We start from the raw sequence: 19,398 nt of genomic DNA, 5'->3' as shown, positions 1-19,398 counted from the left end.
GCACTCCTCACTTCTCTCTCTCTCTCTCTCCTTCTGGCAATTTAAAGATGTACCTGCTTTCCCTTTCACTTCCACCATGATTGTAAGTTTCCTGACACCTCCCCAGAAGGAGAAGCTTGTACATCCCACGGAATCATGAGCTGACTAAATCTCTTTTCTTTATAAATACCCAGTCTCAGGTATGCCTTTATAGCAGAGCAAGAAGACACTAATACACTTACCCTTGATTCCTTTGAGATGTGAGTAGGGGATTCTGTTAGTCTCTCTGACTGACTAGTGAGCAGTCAGGTTAAGAGTACCTACATATGATATATAAGCTCTCCTCAGTTCTAGCACATTCTTTTCAGATTGTCATTCCTTTCCTTTATTTCATGTTTTCTTTTATTTCCTTCTTCACTACCAAATCCTTCAGAAAAACAAGTCTACATTTACCATCTTCAGTAGGGAACCACCTCCTTCTGCATTCTTGGAAACGAGTTTCTATCCATTCCATCATACCGAAGCTATTTTGTAAGATAAAAATGTGTGGTGTAATTCAAGTGTGAAATGAATATGAATTCTGTATGAGATACTAGGGTTTGCCTGTTGGCTCGGCTTGTACTAAATATGCAATTTTGGGCAAGTTATTAATTCTAGATGAGCTTCAGTTCTTTTATTTATCAAAAAGGATATAGTAATAATTCCATACATATATAAAGATAGGAATGCATATATATTTCTTGCCAATATGAAGTAATCAAAATGAGGTGTACTCTCCAGCCTTAAACATTTAAAAAATTTGGACAAAATATATATGAAATAGTAGTTTCAGCACAAGGCAGTGATCTGCAAGATAAAAGAAACTAACAAAATGATTCCTATGATTGTTCCACACTGCTGCCTGGAGACAGTTCCCAGGCAAACTGGGGGAAACATACAGAACAGCACAGCAAAGGGGAACCCAAATAGGGCTGGCAGATTCTCTCAGTTGATAAGATACATTTGAGATGTCAGAAAGCCAATTTGCCTAGAACTTGCAGAGCACAGTACAAAGAGGACAGAATTGGATAAAGAGGAAAGAACCACATGAAGAAGAAAGTGCTGCATGGAGAGAAACCTGCAAGAGCGAGAGCCCTTGAAATATGCAAAGCGTTCTTCTTGAGGCCTCAGTTGTGTTACACGTAAATTCGGTGCATATAAAGAAAATACTCAAGACTGTGAAAGAAGCACCAGAAAGGACAAGGTGACACAGTCCTCAGAGCTCACAAAGGGCTGAGAATGGCTGAGGTTCCCACCAGCTGTAGTGAAAAACGTCATCATACATAGACCATTAAGTAGAGTTCTCAGAAAGTTTTTTATCTCAGTAGTGGAACAAAATTAGCCCCAGACTTGAAATCACTCTGGTTCCACTTACCAGATTTTAAAAGCATGCCTCAAATGGCTTGAAATGTTTCCAGTTAATTTCATATAAGTCAAAAGCTCACTATCAAAAGAACCTGCAAAATTATACAGTATCCAGAAAGATAATAACTAATGTCTGGCATCCAATTAAAAATTACCAGATATTAAAAGAATCAGGAAAATATAACCCATGATAAGGAGGAAAACCAAGCAATAGATTTAAACCAAAATATTAACAGCTGATAGAATAAGGTATAAAACAGGTTTTATAGCTATATGCTGTATATTCAAGAAGGTAGAGTGAAGCATGAAAATGTTAAAGAGACATGGAAGATATTTAAAAGACCCAAATTGAACTTCTAGTGATGAAATAGCAAATACAAAATCATTCAGGTTAGTTGCCTATAATTCTCATTTATCTCAACTTCTTAGCAGCTTAGAGCATACATACTAAGATTTATTTAAAATTTCTTTTTCCCTTCAACTTTCACAGACCTCTCTGACCAATACTGCGGGTACCTTGGGCACAGGAAGTAACGGCAAGCTTAAATGGTCACAGGAAGTAATGGCAAGCTTAAATGGTCCCTGCTTGGAAACACAAGTCAAGATCAGCTTCTGAGTTAAATATTTTATTTATAGATTTAACACAGTGTCTGGCACAGTGTAAGCATGCAATAATATAAATGAAGTGAAAAAAAAACTGATAGAGATAGGGATAGGAGTAAAGGGATACAGAAAAGAAGAAGTAAGAAGGGAAGGCAGTTTGACCAAAGGAAGGAAAAGGAAGGGGAGAAAGACTGCTGACTTAGCCATAGCACATGCAACCACTTCCAATAGTTTTAAAAGCTCAAGAGAATTAACTTGTCTCATAGAGACCTAATGTAAATGTATAGGTTCATTTGCAAGACCGGATCAAGCAAACATATTTAATTATATCATCTTCCTTAAGTGAAGGCAAATTGAAAGTATTCATTATGCAGTAGTTTAAATTCATTGATTTAAATACCAAAGTGATATGTAATTTAAGTGTGGAGCACTCTAAAATACTACAAAGAATATGCTGAAGAAGCAGTAAATAAGAATTTATAGAGAAAAGCAAAATCTTCAGTGATGGATTGGGCACTTCAATCAACTAAATCCCTCAAAAGCTAGAATTCAGTACACAAGAGAAACACACCTTAATAAGCTACCTATAAACATCCTGACTCATGAAGATGGACCATCTAGAGACTGCAGAGGCTGCTCTATGGAACAGGAGGCATATTTGAAATAACTGAAGAGCAGTCCTGCCGGAAAATAGAAGCAGGAACTTGAAGTGATCTCTTCGGGCTTGAAAAACCCTTTGGCCAGAATCAAAATGGTGTTTCGCTCTATTATCCCTTTTGTGGAGGAAGAAGCAAATTATCATAAATCATGCTGTGTGTGTTTGTCCCATAAAAAGAGGAGGCATCACAACCTCGCAGAGGGCATTGGTGCTTCCTCAGAGCGACTTCAGTGGGAAATAACAAGGGAATGAGAGAACAATCACACAACACAACTCTTTAGCAACCTGATAGCTGAAAAAAACTGTAAACCATATCAAGTTTGGGTACAGTACTTACACTATCATATTAGGGCTTATTTTCTCAAGATTGTGATACTTCACCCCAAAACCTTCTAGTGACTCTATACCTCTATTTTTTATACATATAATTAAGGTATATTTCGAGCTATAACAGGGCAATTGTTTATTCCAGAAACATTTGCTGGGTAAATAACAGTAGGTAAACCCTTACTTCAGGAATGTTTTATATCTTAGAAAGTGTTTTTAACATAAATTTTTAAACACACAGAAAATTTGATAAAATAGTATATTAAACACACTTATCAAAGAGTTATTAATATTTTGCTAATCTTGTTGCATCTACTTTCTGCCCTCCCACCTGTCTTCTTTCCCTCCCTCCTTCCTTCCTCCCTCTCTCCCTTCCTTGCTTCCTTCTCTCTTTGCTAAAATATTTTAAAGTGAATCCTGGGCAGCTTATTGTCAATAAATTACTTCAGGCTATCTTTAAAAAAATGAAGACTTTCCTTAAAGACAAATCCATAATTTTTAAGATACACCTAAAATAATTGATCTTCATTCCTTAATATGCAATAACCAGTTTATAATAAAATTACCATAATTGTCTCAAAGAATATATTTTTGTTAAGTTTGTTCAAATAAGGATAAGAACAAAATATACATATGCATTTGGTTGCTACATCTTCTAAATTTTTTTAGTTTCCCATAGCAAATTTGTAACTAGTTTATTTGTTGCTACAACTAGATCATTTGGCCTGTAGGCTTTTGCACTTCCTAATGATTACAATGTTATATGTATATATAAAAAATCTATACTTTCTTTCTTTTCTTAACCAGGTAGTTAGATCTAAAGGCTTAGTGATATTTAGGTTAAATTATTTTTGTAATAAGAGGTGTCACTCGGTACTTCCAATTGCATCATACCAGAGAGTATGATATCTTTCTGTCTATTTCACTTTTAATGATTTTGACTTTGGTCAGTGGACTTAGGTGTTGTCAGCCTAATCCATTCATTATAAATTAATCACCAACCATTGCCTTAATGGTTTTACATCTACTTTTTTTTTTTTTTTTGAGATGGAGTTTTGCTCTTGTTGCTCAGGCCAGAGTGCCTCCCGAGTAGCTGGGATTACAGGCAACTGCCACCAGGCCCGGCTAAATTTTTTTTGTATATTTAGTAGAGATGGGGTTTCACCATGTTGGCCAGGCTGGTCTCGAACTCCTGACCTCAGGTGATCCACCTGCCTCAACCTCCCAAAGTGCTGGGATTACAGGCATGAACCACCATGCCCGGCCACAACCACTCTTAATGACTGCCTAGATACATTATTTTATTAGGAGTTAAAAAATGGTGATTTTCTAATTCCTTACTCCTTCTGCATTTATTGTCGTGAGACAATGATTCATGGGTTTCCTGCATTTCTTCACATTTTGAGAGCAGTTGTGCAAATATACCTTTGCTCCAAAATACCTTTTCAAAGATGTATGTATAATGAACAGGTTCAAAAGATAGGGATGACAACTTTGTCTGGAGCATAGAGCAGGGTTTTTTTTGTGTGTGTTTTTTTTGTTGTTGTTGTTGTTTGCTGTTTGGTGTAATAAAGATAATGACTTCTTCCGTAGCAGAAGTTGAATAAGTTTGTTTGAAGTCCATTATAAAAGATCATCATTTCCAAAGCTTGAAGTGCCTCTCTTTTAACAGAATTCACTGTGTATGCTGACATCACCTGACCCTCACGACATTACTCTGTAGAAATTGGAGTTTGGGGAACCAATGCAAGAAAATAGCTACTGCTATTGATTAGAGTAATCAACTGTCCTTTTGGTGTTCCCCAGGAGACACTTGTCTCCTGCCAGCAGCCCCAAACCTGGCAGGCTAACTTCTGGGATTTCAAGTAAAGTATCAGGTCTTTCATAATTCTCGATACTAGATGGGACTCTTCTACAAGGAAGAACTTTATTTTATTACATATTTGGTTCCTCTAGTGGAAGTTCCTATAGAAAAAACAGGATCATGTTTATTTTTCCATTTTTATACACACGTTTTCAGAATGAAGTGCTATGCATCAAATCCCCAAAATTATCTATTAGTTTTCTTTTATATTTTAAGTTTTTTAGTATCACTACCAACTCATGAAATGTTATATATTTCAGTTGTTATCATTGAAAACCATGGTTCTGATGCCAAATTGTTCCATTTTTGGCCAGTGGGGACCATTGTTAGTTTTGGTATTCATCTGATGTAATCCCATAGCTTTTGATAGGTTCCTTGCTTTCTGGTCCAAATTTCTTTTTATCCCTTTCCAGTCACAGTCCTGAAATCAGTTATTTCTCCAAAGAACATGTTTGTATTTGTGGGAAATTCTACTTGGAGATTACAACTGAGATGCTAGATGTTTTTATTGCTAATGCTTTTATTGTTTCTAAATAATAAAATATGTGAATATTTTTAGAAAAATATATGAGTTTATAATGATATTTCCAGATGAATACATTAATATTTTAGGGATTTTATTTAACTTGGATGATTTTATTTATATTTGTATTTTCTCTTATGCTAAAAATATTGGTTCCTAGTCAAATTAAATTAACTACTGATATACTATGTGTACTGTAGGTAAATGACAGATACATGAATTTTAAAATAGCAATATTAATATTACTCTAAAAATAATGCTACTGAATAAAATTTTAAAATTCTTTGTTGTCCTTTTTTTCTTAAGATATATATTCAAAACCTTATATAGTCTAACCCTAGGTCTTACCATGAATTGAAATAATTTTATGTGAATAAGATGCCAACTTTACATATAATTAATGTCTCTATTTATTTTTAATTTTCAAAGATTTCATATGGTAAATTTTCCTTTTTTGGTGTACAGTTACATACGTTTACACACAGGCATTGATTGTTTTAACTACTACCACAGAAAGCATATAGAATGATTCTAACATTCCCAAAGAATTCCCTTTTTTACAATCAAACCTGTGCCCCACCCCTAAACCTGCCCCTGAGATATATACTATTGAACTGATTTTCTAACATGTGAATTGCAGCCAATAACAATATGTCTTCATCTGTTGGGTTTGTTGGGGGTACTTTGCTAACTACGTTTTATTTAAGATGTGACTTAGGGCTTATTTTTTCTTAGTTCGTTGTGTGTGTGTGTGTGTGTGTGTGTGTGTGGTGTTTTTTTTTTTAAGGAGAATTTAAGAATATTCTAATAGTTACACCTTTGCCTCTATCTTGCATCTGTTTGAACACCAGCTATGTTGCACTGGAAAAACATCACATAGTCACAGTGCACCTAACTTATTTGAAAACATGCAGTTTTCTCCCAGGCAGTAAGAAACCAGAAATATTTGTGAGGTGCCTATTGTATGCCAAACATTGTGCCAAGGATTTATGCTATAGTTTGAATGTGTTTTCCAAAGTTCATATGTTGGAAACTTAATCTCCAATTTAACAGTGTTGGAAGGTGGGGCCCAATGGCAGGTGTCTAGGATATGAGGGCTCTGGACTCATGAATGGATTAATGTCATTGCCATGGGAGTGGATTTATTATAACGGTGAATTTGGGCTTCCTTGCTTCCTCTCTTGTGTAAACTCTTTTCCCCTTTGGCCTTTGCTGGGATAACCTGGCAAACAGGCTCTCACCAGATGCAGCCCCTTGATCTTGGACTTCCTAGCCTCCAGAAGTTGAGCCAAAAAATATCTATTTACTATAAATTACCAAACTTCAGGTATTCTGTTAGAGCACCACAAAACAGACTAAGATAATTTACTTCAATGTATTATCTCATTTAATTTTCATAATTGGCCTTTGAATTTAGCATTATTAAACCAATTTAATGCTAGCATATACAGTCTTGAAAAGATTAATTAACTCAGAGTCACGTAACTACGAAAAGTACAGCCCACATTCACAATGATATCTGTCTATATCTCTCTAGTTTCATCCCTCGTATCTTCCTATACTTCTTCCTGTAAGGTTTAGTTACAATTTGAACTGTGTCTCTGGTTGGAGAAAAACTAGTAAGCAACTTAAAAGCATTGAAATGATAATTTGTTTATTAAACCTATAATTCAATAAATGTTGACCTAAATTAAAAATGTAATCTGTATAGCAAAATATCCTCCAAAATCTATATTAAGAAATACAGTTGATCCATTAACAACACAGGGATTGTGGGCACCAAACCCTCACTCACAGGGTCAAAAGTTCATATATAACTTTTGATTCCCCCAAAACTTTACTAGTAGCCTACAGTGACTGGAAGCCTTACTGATAACATAAATTGTGGATGAACACATATTTTACACGTTATATGTATTACATATTATATTTTCACTGTATTCTGTAGTAAGCTAGAGAAAATAAAATGTTATTAAGAAAAGCATAAGAAGATAAAATATATTTACTATTTATTAAATGGAAATGATCATCATAAAGATATTTGTTCTCATCTTCACGTCGAGTAGGCTGAGGAGGAGGAGGAAGAGGAGGGGCGGCAGAGGCAGAAGAGATGGAAGAGATGGAAGGCGAGGCAAAAGAGGCAGGCATACTTGGGATACTTTTTATTGAAAAATATACATGTATAAGTGAACTCTACAGTTCAAACCCATGTTGTTCAAGGGCCAACCTTCCAGATAAAGATGATTACTTATAATAATACCTCATTAATAGTGATAAAAATCAGATCATTGCGTTGGGTAAGAGTTAGTGAAAGAAATTACAAAGAGGACAGGGAGCTTTCTGGAGAGATAAAAATATTCCATAGCCTGATTATTGTGGTACTTACATAAATGTACACTTAATATTTGTGAAGTTTATTCTGTGCAAATTAAACCAAATTATTTATGATGCTCTAAACGCAATATATGACTAGAGTGTTTACTGACTTCAAGGCCAATAAAACTCCATGGAAAATGAAAACTTAAGCCTACTAGCAAAAATAAAGCATATTGTTCCAATTGAAGTGATTTGAATTACAGTAAATCTTCTACCATTTTTGTAACTCCTCTGATTAGGGAAAATGGAGAATGTCATAACTTAATGGTTTTTGAAATTAAAGATAATAAAAATGAATAAATTCTTACAAAATTAATTTTGTGATAACACACGAATAAATAAAAGCATAAATATAGCAAAAAGTATTAATCGGTTATTTTAATTATGAATAATAACATACATATATAATTAATTTTCAAATAAGCAAAATTAATGTTTTAATTAGAAAATGTTATTTACTAAAAAATGGGAAACCTGATACATGAAACTTACAAAACTATCAAAAATTAGATTCAAAATAATATTCTATGCCATATAATTTTATTGGCAATTGCTTTTCAAATGTTTAAAAAGTGATTATTCTATAAGTGTTCCTAAACAGAAAATATAGAAAGCTTACTGATTCATTGTAGATACAGAATACAAAAATCATTCATATCAAAATAAAAATATATGCAGTTATGTGGATTTTCTTATAAAAATGCACCACAATATTAGAAAATCTACCAATCTAATGTCACATTAATATATTTAAATTTTTTAGTAAGCATCCAAATCCCGTAATTCCAATGATAAGTCTCTATATGGAGAAAAGACATGAAAAGTCTGGCTAATATTTTGTAAAAATTATTTTCATTTATTTCATTTTGAAATGAGAAGTTTCACTTCTGATAATTGCAGGGTAGCTTTTGTAAGGATTGATCCTCCCATGAAAAGCATTATAAACTGTGGACAAAATATAGAAAGGCAAACACACACATACACACTTATATCCCCCCACCCATACACACTCCAATTCACACCTACCTCTATTTGAAGATACTAGAGAGTGAACAAAAGCAAGTACAATCCGGAGAGATTTTGTTCTTTGAAAGAAGAAATGCCAATGAGGGATTGAATGGCATACTTACTTCACAGGTTTTCCCCAAGAGAACTCTCCAGTTCACATGATCCAGCATATGAAGAACTCAAGCAGAAAACTTGAGTCTTACTGTCTTCAGAATTCAGGAGACAGAGTTCAGGATTGCCTGAGAAGTTAGAAATTGAAGAGGAGAATCCCAGTAAGGAGGGGGCCATGGATGGAGAGTTCACAAACCTACTTATAAACTTTCTTCCAATTTTTGGTAGTTCATGAGTTGTGCATGTGAAGGGGGTGGATACTATGAAATCTGATGTGATACACCCCCTGGAAGGCTGAATAAGTTAAGCAGAAGTTTCAACTGTCATCAATCTCAGAAAAAGAACAGATACTGTCATTTCAATGCTACCAAGTTAAAATGCCTTGGTAAATATCTCATGCTTTGCATTGAAATATTGGAAGTGACATGCTACAGGAGTAAAGACTACGTTACACAATTAAAGAGACCAGGCCTAACAAATATAAAATCAAGCCTCTATAAGTTCAAGGTGATAAGCCAGTTTATTAAGTGTTTAATACAAAAAAATTTAGTATTGTTAAAAGGACAATAATAGGTTAAAAGATGTCTACAGCATATCATCCATTATGTCCCTTATAAAATAAAAATTAAAGGATATATGAACTACCGTAAAAATGTGACATGGACAAAAGTATCTATAAAAATAGACACTGGGATGACCCACATTTTGAAATCAGCAGATGAGAACTTTAAAACAGCTATTATAAATATGTTCGAAGAAAAAAATATTATCAAAATGAGTTAATAGGTGTAGAATATCAGCTGAGAATTAGGAACTGTAAAAGCAATCCCAATAGAAATTTAAACTGCAATATAAATCTTTTTAATTCCATGGATTGGCATAAATAGGAGATTGGAGACTGTAGAATTAACGTTTATTAAGCTTTAAGTCTGAACAATAGACAATACTTTGGAAAACACAGGGAAAGTTAAGAATAAAAGCTTTGATTAACTGCTTTTTTTTTTCTTTTTTTTTTTTTTGAGATGGAGCCTCACTCTGTCACCAGGCTAAAGTACAGTGGTGCAATCTCAGCTCACTGCAACCTCCACCTCCCGGGTTCAAGCAATTCTCCTGCCTCAGCCTCCCATGTAGCTGGAACTACAGGTGTGCACCACCATGCCCAGCTAATTTTTGTATTTTTTTTTTTTTCAGTAGAGATGGGGTTTCACCATGTTGGCCAGGATGGTCTCGGTCTCTTGACCTTGTGATCTGCCTGCCTTAGCCTCCCAAAGTGTTGGGATTACAGGTGTGAGCCACTGCGCCCGGCCCCTGCATTTTAAGATATGTGTAATTTGATGTGTAGAGGAGAAAATAAAATGGGGGAGAAGAAACAATTGAAGAAATGATAATTGAAACCTTCCCAAATTTGGTGAAATATATTACTATACAGATACAGAAATCTTAGCAAACCCTAAGCAGGATAAATACAAATACAACCACCCATAGCACATCATATTCAAAGTTCTGAAAATCAAAGATGAAAATAAAATTGTAAAAACTGATGGGATAAGAGTACAATATATTATATAATGAGGAATAAAAGTATAATTCTTACCCAGCTTATCAATAGAAGCAATAGACATATAGGACAATGGAATGACATATTTAAAATGAAAAAAGAAAAAATAGCCTACAATTCTGTATTTAGAAAAAAAACTGAATTGATGTTGACATATAGATATGTTCAGAGTAATAAAGTCTAAGATGCAAACAACACTTGTTTTTAAAAAGTGCTGAAAAAGATCTTCAGACTGAAATATCACAGATGATATTATTTGTGTAGAAAAATATAAAAACAAAACTAATAAAACTAATAAATTGTACAAAGTCATTGTGTACAAGGACAATATAAAAAATAATTGCAGTTTTTACATTCCAGTGGAAAACCATTTTCAAATGACAATTAAAATTTTTGACCCATTGCAGTGGGTCATGCCTATAATCCCAGCATTTTGGGAGGCAGAGGCTGCAGAATTGTTTGAGCCCAGAAGTTTGAGACCAGGTTGGGTAACATAGAGAGACCTCATCTCTACAAATAATTTTAAAAATTAGTTGGGCATAGTGGCACATGTCTGTGGTCCCAGCTACTCAGAAGGCTAAGCGGGGAGAATCACTGGAGCCCAAGAGGTCAAGACTGCAGTGAGCTGTGATTGTGCCACTGCACTCCAGCCCGGGAGGGAAAACAAGACTCTCATCTCAAAAAAATATATATACATATATATTTATATATTATATTATATATTTTATATATAATAGAATTAAAGCAAAGTAAAATACTTGGAAATACAATTAACAAAAGTCTTGCAATGCCCCTACACAGAAACTGAGAAATTGCTGAGAGAAATAAAAGATAACAAATAAATGAAAATATGTTATACCAGTGGATTGGAAACTATTATATTGTTTAGAGGTCATTTCTCCCCAAACTGATATATAAGTTAAATAAAATCACAATCAAAATCTCTACATAGTTTGATAGAAACTGGAAAGCTGATTCTATCATTTACATGGAAAATATCTGGAATAGCCTAGAGCATCTTAAAGAAGAAAAACAAATGTGGAAGCCTTGTTAGCTTATTTAGAGATGTGCTACAACCTACAGTATTTACAACATGTAGTAGTGAAATAAGAACAGGCATGTATCAGTATAATTGAATATACATACCAAAAATAGACTCACACTTACATAATCATTTGATTTTGTCCAAGCTGTGAAGGCAGTTTACTGGGAAAAGGAGGTGTTTTTAATAAGTAGTGTTGAAAACCTGATAAATGTGTACCAAAAAAACTTAACCTTCATCTTTGATATACCTATCTCTAATTCATAAGATAATGGTTATTTTAAAATATTCCTCTTTGAATGTGTGTATATATATGTATATATATAAACTTCTTAATTACAAATATATGAGCTAAACAACTTTATTAGCAAAAAATACCATTATGGTTATGCTAGCAGGAAATAAAGCAGTACATTTACCTCAAAGTGATAGGTAGTAACTAGTGGCTGGCCATTATTCTTTCTGTAGTAACTAGAAGTATCTTGATAAATTACAAGAATCACATTTCTAAAAAACATCAGAGAGCTATGGAAACAAAAATGACTAGATAAAACGAAATCCTATAGAAGGAAGAACTATTCTTCACTGAGCTGAGATTGACATCCAGTTTCTCCTCTGGGGTCTTTGAGTGGCTGAGATTTGGGCTGAAATATGAGGACGGTTTAGCAGAGAATCTCTAGTGGAGGAAACTCCATCACCTTGTGGGGATGAAACTGTCTTGGAGCTTGACTGTAGTGATGGATATACAAATCAACACTGTGATTTAATTGCATAGAAGTGCACACATAATCACATGCACGTAAGTAAATGTAAAACTAGGGAAATCTGAATAAGATAAATGGATTATATCACTATAAAATTTATTAGTTTTGATATTGTACTATAGTTGCTCATTTATAACCCACTGACCTTACTCCAGCCCATCTCACTGTCCCCAGTCCCTGGCAATGACTAATTTTTCCTCCATCTATAATTTTGTCACAATATTTCTCCATTATAGTTTTTTATAATACTAAAACATTTTCTTTTATTTTATACCATAAATAAGCACAAAACATAATAAAATATAATGTTAGAAACTACTGTTCTTTTACTTGGTCTGCATTTGCATATTGGAATTTAATAAATTACTATACTCTATGTGCTTCTATTTTTATCCTATATCCGATGTGTTATGAGCATTATTATCCTCACCTATAGCTTTAACCACTACCAGGTCCTGGAAGTCCCTATAACTCTACCTTTACCGAGACACTTTCTTCTGAGGTCCTGACCTGTTTACCACATGGTCTAATGATCTCTTCATAGCTATTTCAAATACAACATATCCAAAATTGAATCTACCCTTCTCTGCTTTCTTCTCACCTCACATAACCCATACCTTATTTTCTACACATATAATATACATATATATCTCTACATAGATAGATCTGCAGAAATATGCAGATCTGTATATGGAATAGGGTATATAAGGTGTTATATATATATATATATATGAAATGAGGTATGTGAGTTGTACATATATATCCATATATATGTGAGTTATACAGATATATATTCATATATATGTATATGTATATGAATGTGAGGTGTGTGTGTATATATATATCTCCTCAAGTACATGAGATATATATATATATATATCTCCATACACACAGAGAGAGACTCTAATGACTTCATGCCAAAGTATATGCCTTCAATCACTGTTATAGGTCCCAGTTTCTGTGAATTTTAAATATATCACTACTTGGACAGTAGCTGTAAGGATAATGTTAACTGTCCCTCATTGTATTAGTCCATTTTCACACTGCTGATAAAGACATACCCAAGACTGGGCAATTAACAAAAGAAAGAGGTTGAATGGACTCACAGTTCCACGTAGCTGTGGAGGCCTCACAATCATGGCGGGGGGTGAAAGGCACATCTCACATGACGGCAGACATGAGCAGAGTGAGAGCCAAGTGAAGGGGGTTTCCCCTTATAAAACCATCAGATCTTGTGAGACTTATTCACTACCACAAGAACAGTGTGGGGGATACTGCCACCATGATTCAATTATCTCCCACTGCTTCTCCCCTGCAACACAAGGGAATTACAGGAGCTACAGTTCAAGATGAGATTTGGGTGGGGACACAGCCAAACCATATCACTCATTGTCTTTCTTATTTTCCAGCACATTGCGGGAAAAGCTCACTTCTTTTATGACAAGTCTGTTATTTTACTCCCTATTTAATCTTTTATGTTTCTTATTGATAAAATATTAATAAAATTCCTACAAAAAGAATAATTTTCATGGATTTTTAAAAATATTATCCAGAAATGCATTTCCTTGCTCTGAGTATGTATGGCTTGGGGTAGGATTACTATACCTTCCATTTTCTTTAAGACAACTGTCTCAGATGCACTGATGATTTGCTTTCAATAAGAGCCATCAATCCTGTGCTGACTTTACCTCACTTTTTTTTTCCCTTAAAATTTTGCAGAAAGAGGGATATGAATAACTAAGAAAATGCTGTGTTTTATGTGCAATTATGACGATTCAACGAAAATTTGGGAAGGATGGAGGATTTCATGATTTGAAATAATAAATTACCACAGAATACTTAAGTATAGAGAAGAGGGACTTTGGACTTTGGGAGGCTTTCAAATACCGTCCATTTACATGAGCACAGCGAGGTCAAGGACATTAAATACAAAATGTGAGAAAGTAAATAAATTTAACAGGGAAAAATGTCTTTTAAAAACTGAGTAAATGAAATTGAAGGGCTGGATGTGGTGGCTCACACCTGTCATCTCAGCACTTTGGGAGGCCAAGGCAGGAGGATCACTTGAGTTCAGGAGTTTAAGACGAGCCTGGGATCACTATTGTACTATAGTTGCTCATTTATAAACCATAGCAAAACCCCATCTCTACCAATAATAATAATACAAAATATTAGCTGGTCATGGTGGCACAAACCTGTGATCCGAACTACTTTGGAGGCTGAGGTGGGAGGATTGCTTTAGCCTAGGAGTGAAGTTTGCAGCGAGCAGTGAAAGTGGCTTTCAAAAAAAAAAAAAAAAAAAAAAAGGAAAGAAATTGGAAATTGAGAACTCCTATGGGCTAGATTTGCTTTGAGAAATAGTGGACTCTCTACATATATTATTAAATATTATTTAAAATAGGAAGTCAAACTCTGTTTTTTGTGTATATGAGAAAAAAGTCAAATCAGTAGTGGAAAATTGTATTAATATATGTATGTAATATTAAGAGGTAATGTAAAAGTAATTTAACAGGAAAAAAATAGGCATTAAAAATTGCCTAATATGAATGGTATAGTAATTAGACTGGCTGGGAACATTTTCTAAAAATTAAGATAAATATTAAACTCCATAACTATAGGTGGAGAAGATTAACAACTTATCTAGTGTTTGAACAAATAGAAGATATTTTTTTAAAAACCAACAAAAATGGATTAAAAAGAATTCAATAGAAATTGTCTTGTCTGCCATACTAAGATAATTACCCCCAATTTCTGAAATAATTTACTTTTCTAGCTTTACAATCACTGTTCTATCCATTATATTCTTTTATCTTTAAAACAATTATTTGAGCAAGTATTGGCAGTACTTTTTTTTTCTGGCTAAAATAGTGAAATCATTGCTAAATATCTATAATTATTTTTTATTAGATTTGTTCAGAAGGATGGCCAAACTGGCTGTTATACTTGCTTTACTGGAAAGAAGCAAATATAAGTACATTCAATTTGTATATTATAGTACTATTGCTAAAACTTGTAATTGTTTTCATTTTAGACATTTTTAAACATATTGTCATTTTATTTGTTAATGTCTTCCTAATTTAATATAATTATACATTAATCCATATAGAAATCACCATGTGTAGGAAAGTACAGAAAAATAACAAAAATAAATGTGCTACTTCATGGCCCATCTTGATGCTTCATTAAATGCAAAGTGCACAAAATATGAAATAATAAGGTGGCTGAAAGTTGTATCACTCCTGCCAGAGACCAGGGTTTGAATTCTGCCTCTGCCCACTTATGAATTGTGTGACCTCAATACATTTAATTAGCTTTTCTAAGCAACCACTTCATCATTTGTAAAATGTGGATAATATTTTTTCATTTACCTTACTCATTGCCATGGAAGTTCCATTTACCTTAAGACAAGTAACACCAAAAGACACACATACACACAAACTAGAAGGGATAACTTGCTATAGTAGAAACTTCAGATTGCTGTGAGTGGCTAGTCACAGAGTTTTCTTTGAGGAGGTCACATTTATATGTTAGTTATTCTATGAGTGCTATTTTTAATGAAGATTAGATCTACCTGCTGGGATGCCACAATACACATCCCTCATAAAGCTAAAGTTTAAAAAAAATGAACGAAGTTTTTTCAGTGTTTTGAAAGTTTAAAAGATTACTCAAAATAAGCTGTTTTATGGGATATTAACTTCCATTCTTCATGGTTTCTCTTTCACAGATTATGACTAACTTTAAAACTTTCAACTTCTGTTGCATTTTTTTCTGTCCTCTCTAGACACTGTTTTGTTTGTATTCCAACTGTCAAGTTTAACCTTGTTCTTAAACCTGTTGCTGAGCATGGTGGCTCAGTCCTTGTAATCCCAGCACTTCGGGAGGCCAAGGCAGGCAGATTGTTTGAGGCCAGGAGTTTGAGACCAGCCAGGGCAACATGGAAAAACTCTGTCTCCACAAAAAATACTAAAATTAACCAGACGTGTGTGGTGGTATGTGCCTGTAGTCTTAGCTACTTGGGAGGCTGAGGTAGGAGGATCACCTGAGTCTATGAGGTTGAGGCTGCAGGGAGCTGTGATTGCGCCACTGCACTCCAGCCTGGGCAACAGAGTGAGACTCTTGTCAAAAATAATAATAATAACAAAAAAAATCCTTGAAAAAATGTAAATTGAGAATGTAAAATGAGCAACTATTAAGATGATGGTTGAACTGTATATATTTTCAAAAGAGAGTCAATTACAGTAATTATGGGGTTTTTTGGACTAAGAAAAGAGAAAATTTTAGGCAAACTATAATTTTCAAAAGATTTGAGGAACTGGCCATATCAAAAAGCAGGTATATATATTTCCTGTTGCTTATAATTTAAAGAAAAGGCTGAAAATTGTATATTATTAAGTAGAAAAATTTAAGTCATTATTAGGAAAATGTTGTTAAATAAGTAAGAAGTTTAAAAATTGAATAGAGTAATTGAAAAAATATGAATATTCTACTGTTACAGATTCTCAACCAGAAAACACATAATATTATAAAAAATACTTGGTTAAAAAAATAGAGAACAAACTATACTCTGCAGAGGAGGTACAAAATGACTTCAATATTGACTCTTAACTGCAATGACCTATATCTTCATTGATACTTTGCTGCTTATATTCACTATCTCAGTAAGTCCTCTTAACTGTATCTACATAATGCTTCATATTTTCCCTTTCTTTTGCCAAAGTATAATTGCAAAAAAATTAAAATGTGACTAATTTACAGAATGAATATATGTCAAAGATTTATCTAAATTATTGAGGATACCAGTTGAATGAAAAAGTTAGTTTAAAGAAGAACTAAGAAAAATGTGTTTTATATATGCTACCAAAAGGGACATACTAAAACAAGTTTGCAAAATTAGAGGCATAATTAGTTAATGCCCTACAATACACTCTAACTTTGGAACTAAGTTTTTACAGAACAGGGATCATTTGCATCTCGATTGGCAGGGAGGGCAGCTCCAGGCACAGGCACAGTCAATAGCTCCGTGAAACCTTTGGTTGGATCTGATGCACCGCAAACAGCTGCTGCAGGCACCCGTGTCTGGACGAGGGTAACACAGTGGTGCCTGAAAGCTTGGAGATGCTAGAAACCACAGAGCCCCAAAAAAGGTGTCACATCCCTGGCTTGAGGAGCCCCTAGGTCTGGGCTCCCTGAATGGTTGCAGCCTGTTCTCTCCTTCTCATTGCCTGCAACTTCCTTGGGGGGTGTTGGGGAAGGGGGGTGGTTTCAACCCTGTTTGTGTTACAGTTCTTTCAGTCCCAGCAGCCATTCTGTGGGTCCTAAGTTTTTGTCCCGCATCCAGGGAGAATGAGGTATGCGGGCAGTTGGACGGTGAGCAAGGCAGAGAGAAGCTTTATTGAGGAAAATAACAGCTCTCAGGAGACCCGAAGTGGGTAACTCCGTTCCTCAGGCAGGTCGTACAGACAAGTGTCCAGCTATCAGGAGACAGGAAATCCAGAGTGGGTACCTCCTATCAGCAGGCAGGTGGTCCCAACCAGGGTCCAGCTCTCAGCAGACAGGACACCCATGGTGGATAGCTACTTTCTGCAGGCAGATCACCCGACCAGTCGAGGAGACCTGAAGTGGGTAGCTCCTTCCTGCAGCTGGTAGTTCCCCTATCTGTATGAGGCTGATTGAGTAAGGGTTTTTATGGGCTCAGAAGGGAGGAAGTGCATGCTAACTGGTCCATGGGCGGCTATGGGTGGCCTGGGAAAAGCACCATAAGTTCTCACTCCAGGCTGACGACTCCATCCGAACTGGCAGCCCAGCCCTCAGGCTGCAGGCTGTTCGTGGCTTGAAGGAGGGGTTTCACCAGGGACCTCTCCCTTCCCACCCAGGAGGCTGTCTGTCTCCTGCCAGCATCACCATGCCATCCACAGCACCCCAGCTGACTGCCCCGAGGGGTGCCACAGGCCCGTGTTGAGCTGCCCTCAGCACCTCCTTGGTCTTCCTCCCGTGCTTGTCGGTACCCAAAATCCAGAGGAGGCCGAGGCAGCAGGGGGCTGGTCTGTCAGTGCTGCCCTAAGCGCATGCTCACAACAGGCCAGGTCGCCACAGTTCCTGGGCTCAGCTACAACTTTGCTCTGCACCTGAGTGGGGACCATGAGAGGGGAAGAGGACAGGGAGGGGAAACAGAGACTGCAGGGGCAGGGGCTTCCCGGCCGCCTGGGGTGCAGGGATGCCCAGGTCTGGAGCTGCAGCTGAGTGGCTGCAGTTGTGCCAGAGAGTATAGGGCTCCTGTCCCGCTGACTCAGTAGGGGACAGGAGCCTGTCCTGGCCCCGCTGGCTCAGCAGAGCAAGCAGCCCCCCGGCCGCACCTCTCCCGCTGCAGCCGCATCTTTGCAGCAGCGCCTCCTGATGGGACAACACTGTCATGGCTACTACCCAGGTTAAAAACTCCAAAATATAAAGCAAGCGAAATATTCTTCCGTGCATCTATGAGCCAAATCCTCTCCAAAGATTATCAGTATTCTGATTTTTATCACCTTTAATTATTTTTGCCTGTTTTTCACTTCATATAAATGGAATTACAAGAATTATTCTGTTTTTTACTTTGTTTCCTTTGCTCAATATTTTCTCTATGAGACTCATGTGATTTCTTTTTTCTTCTTTTTTTTTTTTCTTTTTGGAGGCAGAGTCTCGCTCTGCCGCCCAGGCTGGAGTGCAATGGCGCGATCTCGGCTCACTGCAAACTCCACCTCCCGGGTTCAAGCGATTCTCCTGCCTCAGCCTCCCGAGTAGCTGGGACTACAGGCACGCGCCACCATGCCCAGCTAATTTTTTTGTATTTTTAGTAGAGACGGGCTTTCACCGTGTTAGCCAGGTTGGTCTCTATCTTCTGACCTCGTGATCCGCCGCCTCTGCCTCCCAAAGTGCTGGGATTATAGGCGTGAGCCACTGTGCCTGGCCGAGACTCATGTTATTTCTTATGATGATAATTCATTATTTTTAATGCTGCATGGTATTCCATTTTACACATAAATTTTATTGTTTTTGGACAGTTGTTTCTTGTTGGTGCTATGATAACGCTACTATGACTAATACGTTGTTATTTTTGCTATAAATTGTCGATTATATTTTATAGATTTTTAATGGAAAACAGTTTTATATTTATGTACATATTTGCTATTCATTCTCCTCGTCAT

The sequence above is a fragment of the Pan troglodytes genome, chromosome 12 (genome assembly GCF_028858775.2).
Source record: "Pan troglodytes isolate AG18354 chromosome 12, NHGRI_mPanTro3-v2.0_pri, whole genome shotgun sequence".
Taxonomy (NCBI): Eukaryota; Metazoa; Chordata; class Mammalia; order Primates; family Hominidae; genus Pan; species Pan troglodytes.
This window is presented reverse-complemented; position numbering follows the sequence as displayed.